This window comes from Anguilla anguilla, chromosome 3 (assembly GCF_013347855.1).
Source record: "Anguilla anguilla isolate fAngAng1 chromosome 3, fAngAng1.pri, whole genome shotgun sequence".
Lineage (NCBI taxonomy): Eukaryota > Metazoa > Chordata > Actinopteri > Anguilliformes > Anguillidae > Anguilla > Anguilla anguilla.
This window is the reverse complement of record NC_049203.1, coordinates 19127176-19132314: the sequence shown is the minus strand read 5'-3', so window position 1 is coordinate 19132314 and position 5139 is coordinate 19127176. Positions and strand designations below refer to the sequence as shown.

The 5139-nt window shown below is 37.0% G+C and overlaps 1 long non-coding RNA gene across 2 annotated transcripts; it reads right to left on the bottom strand.

The window, feature by feature from the left end:
- Positions 1–318: 318 nt before the first annotated feature.
- Positions 319–2645, bottom strand: LOC118224099. Of its 2 annotated transcripts, none has more exons than XR_004764569.1 (3): positions 2588–2645; positions 1694–1741; positions 319–1296 (listed from the first exon to the last, which is right to left on the bottom strand). It is a non-coding gene; the product is annotated as an uncharacterized LOC118224099 (long non-coding RNA). The 2 variants fall into 2 exon arrangements; XR_004764568.1 differs by having other exon boundaries at positions 2403–2596.
- Positions 2646–5139: the final 2494 nt, after the last annotated feature.

Here is a 5139-nt window from a genome sequence, read left to right as displayed (position 1 = left end):
CAGTACTCTATAGACTGTCTTTTTGTAATGTCAGAGTCGAAATGCATAGATTGTGAGGATGTTGTAGTGTATGGTGTCTTTATCTTCGTTTCTTTTCCACACTCTGTAGTGCACACTGTCTACAATGGGCCTCGTAAGTCATGCCATCATTCCCTTCAGGTTCATGCTTTTGGATCTGGATAAAAAAAATGAGCTGTTACCCTTTAATAAATTTAATATTTATTAACAGGTAACAGCATAGTGTAATAAATTACACATTTTTTATTGTGTACATTTGTATATATCACTGTGAATATCTTTTATTGTTGTTATTGTTGCTGTACTCATTAATAATTTACTTCAGTTATTCAAGTACTTCCTTAAAATGTCTCTGACTAGCTTGAACAGCCACCACAGAACCTGCTAGCTGTGATATAAATAACATTTGCAGCAGCTGCAGCTTGCTGTTAGCAAAATAATTATTTTGGTTGTAAAGTGGCATCAGAACTCAGTGGATCCATTGCCATTTAAGACAAATGTGAGCAGACAAGTTTTAAAAGCCAGTTTGAATCACAGACTGTGGCAGGGGCGGTTACGTGAAACTCCTATTCATGTACTCTGTAGAGAAATTCTCATCTGATCCGGAAATCCATATATGGGTAAAGGTTTTTCTCTGTGTTACGTCAGACTTCCTATGCCCATATGGTCTACAGTAAGTATTTTGAGCACATAAATCATTGCGGACATAATTTATATTCTCTGGGCCAGTACAAGACAAAGTAAAAGAATTACATAAATCAATGATAAATTACTAAAAAAAGGGGGGGAAACAATCTGTAAAATAGTTTTCACAAAACAGCATACAATGCATCTAAGTGGTTTTTTGAGCACAAAAGACATACGCCCTTAAGAGGCTGATTTATATATTTTCAGGTGGTACAACCAGTCCCTTCTGCACAAACGTACAGTATTTTCTCTCATAAGTCCTCAAGGTGCCAATAAAAGCCATTAAAAACAGCTCAATAGATGTTCTTCTGGCTGTTTCTCTGCAAGAATGCTGCTATACATCAGTAGTTTATGGTGTGAGGACTTTGGATTGTGCTTGACCTGATCTTTATCTCTCTGGAGAGAGGCCAGTGCACTCACAGGACGCAGTACTTGTTTTTCCGCACACAGGACAGTGGAATGTAAAGCACAGAGGTGTTTGCACACGATAGACTTCCACCGTGGTATGCATGACCTGTTCATCTTCAGCCAAACTCCAACTGGACACGTCTGACCGAGGAGCCTTCTTTAAGTTCATAAATCTCTGCAAAACTATGTGGGGGAGATAGCATCAATGGAGAGACTGTGCAGGGCGAAATGATTTATGAATGTCTTGGAGCTGGTGGACCAACAAGCAATGCTGCAGTTCAGAGGGAATTGAGTGAATAGCAGGCATACAGAAATAAATCTTAATTATATTTCAAATGAATTACCTTAGGATGCATTACAAGTAGTAATATCTGTAAGTAGAAGCATCTTTATTTGTAATTGTCATTTGCAGGAGAGATTTTCATAATTTTAAAAACAAAAAATAAATCTGTTTGCACTACTGTATGCACATACTACATGAGACCCAGAGATAATACAACTTTCTGTGTTGTCGGGAACACCCAGAAGTGGCTTCAAAATCTGCCTTGGCAACAGTGCAAGTTTCAAAACACGCACTTACGTCACGTCAACAGAGGGAAGACAGCGTTGTTCCACAGCCCTTAAGTGGCTGTTTAAAAAAAAAAAAAAAAAAAAAAAAATTTTTTTGAATTTTTATGAATTTTCAATTCTGTGCAGTTGGTAAAGAGAAAGCTGTCAAGAGTAACATTTGATTTCTCTGCACAGATTCCTAATGCTGACAAGCTAATAATTTAGAACTGATCACTCGTGCAGTCTGAAAATGCTCAAGCTTAAACTGCTCAAGGTGCCTCAGGTGAGCAGTAAATGGAACGAGTCTATTCAACCCTCTCAGTGTTTGCGTATTAGAGATATTCATGGAAGGAACATCTACATTGTGTATTTTGATACAGTTAAGAACAGCCATTCAAATATTCCTCATCCTCAACAGTCAGTTCAGCAGAAAATGTAAACACTTGCAAGGCACCTCTTGAAATGATAAATATTAACACACACTGCTAGAAGCATGCAGTTTTACTTTAAAGTATAAAAACCAAAATAGAAATGGTCTCTGCAAGCATGGCACCTTTTTAGAATAAGAGCATGTAGCTGACATCAGTAGGCATTCACTACAAAATGGATTTGGGAATTTCACTGGTCATACAGTTTATGCTTTTGGCAGGAATAATAAAATGCCCTTTGAAAGCCAACATTGTACCATTGTATCCATTTTATGTGGTTCTGTTCGATCCAGAAAAATAGTAAATATTTACCTTGCAGCAAGCAATCATCTCTTTTTAATAAATATTATCCCCCAAATCTCCTACATACATCCAATATTGATTTATATATAAACTATATTTTGTAATTCCAGGGAAGAATATACTCTATCTCAATCTTTAAACAGAACTACATTAAAGAAGTCTTTTTAGATAAGATGAGGGTAAAAGCTTCAAACCTTTTTGCATTTTCCCTTCATCAGTGAAATATGCTGTGTGCTGATGGCACCCTTACATACCTGACTCTTCAGCACAACCACAGGTGTACAAGCTAATTAGAGAGGAACTACCAATCAGTGTCTGTTTTCAGGTGGACTATTAACGAGCACTTAACTTGTGGCAACAGATACAAATGTAGTCACTGATTTTTTTTTTAGATATGTGCATCTCCTTTTAAAGCCAAAGGGTTAAAAGAAAAGCACTGTCCATGTGTCCATTTTATACATAAATGTGTATATATAAACAGAAATATATTTATTTCACAATCCCTCATTCTACCTCATTAAATCAAGTGGAGTTGTGTATGTGCTTAATTAGCTGGATGGGTTGTGTCTCAACAAACAAAACCAACAGGAACACTCCCATTTGCAGCTTATTTTCCCTCAGTGATATATCATAATCTGTCTACGCAGTCTTCATCAGGTTCTAAAAGGGTCTTCATAATTCTGTATATCATGATGCCTGCGAAAAAAAGATGTTATCAATTGATTGAATACAGATAAACCTTCCACGAACCTTCAGTGGAACATTGATATACAGCATCTGTGTTTCTTTTCATTGAATATTTATTGCATTGGCATTAAATGTGCCTTTTCTCGGTGTGGGGACCTTGTATCTAGTGTATCATTGGGCAACATGTGAAGTCGGTCTCACTAGCAAAAAAAGCTGTAATGGTCCCAGGTGACGCCACCATTTTATATATATATATATATATAATTAGCTTATGGTTATGTTGTGTTCTAGACTCCTACCATCCTATGCCCTCCAAAAAAGGGACACACCAGTTAGAAGTTGCAAACAGGAAAAGGAACACAAACAGTTTTGATTCATAGTTCAAACTAGCAATGATCACCTTCAGGTCCACTGACATCTGATTTTGAATTGTAGCCATGTTTATTTAGATAGCACATCAGCTGGATGCACAATTCTGCACCATGTATTCCATGGGTTTCACTGGTTTTTTGATATTTCTGGATACCCAGCTGTAGCCAATGGAGTAATGACCCCACCACAAACAGAACAGCAGCAGCATGACAGCCCACCTAACCACGTATACATATCAGAGGTATGGCAAGCATGTGTCCTTTTGTACAATTGTTTGCTAAATATGTATTAACGTTTATTTTATATTACCAGAGTAATGAACAATATGTAGCTAGCTACCAAAATAACTTGTCAAATCTGTTTGGAATACATTTTTAATAATACAGGCCAAGTTTGAACTTAATAGTGTTTTTATTTGACTACAACCTCCCCATAGAAGATAGCAAGTCACTTTGTTAACTTTATACATGATTTACAGTATGCATTAGCAGAAGTTGGAGTCAAGGTTTTTATTAACTGTAACTTTAAAGCATTCAGTTACACCCCTTATAGGCACACATTCTGTCTCCACCGAATGCTTTATAAATATAGACATCTGGCCATGTAATGACTTTAAAATTATGGTGCTAACAAACTCACGTTATCAAAGTGTTTTACATTTTCCTTATCCAAAGACTCACACAATAAATGTGATACATTTTCTTTATAGAGAACCTTCTTGGTGTGTGGCAAAGCTGGAATACATTTTATGGACATATTTTCTCACCAAATCAGGACTTATCTTGCACACTTTACTTTTAGGAAAAAATAAGTTATAGGTCCTTGGTCCTGTGGTTTGAAATGCAAAAGCAGCTATTCACACTGATACTTTCTTCTCTGTAAGGCATTTTTATCAGAGGGGCAGAGGTTCCGTGGCATGTTGGGTTAGTCATTAATTGAATCTGTAAAAAAGTAATAAAATAAGAGAATATTTTCTCCATGTGCAATAGGAAGCTTACGTATTGGAGGTGGGGGTGGGAGGTGACTGATGCTAGCAATATTCAGAGTGAGGATTGCTCAAGAGCTCTTTCCAGTAAAGAGATGATGTAATCTCGAGGCGAAAGAACGGCTCCTGTAACACGTCTGTGGTCAGGCTGCTCTCAAAAACATCCTAACGGTACCAGCAGACTCCTGGACGTGCGATATTCATTGGAGCAGCATCTGGAGTACATGCATTGCAGTACGTTTACTGAAAGTGAATAAACAGCCTGGATCAGAAACAGAGAGAGTTTCAAGGCAACATGGATGCATACAGATGGCCTATCCTGAACAGTGTCAACAACTGTTTCTGTGCCTTTATAGAACAGCCATTTTATTATGTTGAACAACAAAGGGATATCAGAGGTGAGGCAATAAAAGGTGAGACAATAAAAATGTCCTCCGCTACAAAGGTACCTTAATGAACAATTAATGAAAGAAACGAAAGCAAAAGAAGACATACAATTTACAATTTAGTAATTTGGCAGATTATTTTAGCCAAACGATTTACAAAAGCACATTTACCACGGTAAGCAAACACAACTAAAGCAAAATTTCATCAGATAAGTGCAGCCATCAAAGTGCTTGCCTGAAGACCTACAAAATAAACCAAAATAAGGATTTTTGAATGAAATATTGCAGCGTTCACTGTAAAAGCTAATTCAGTTGC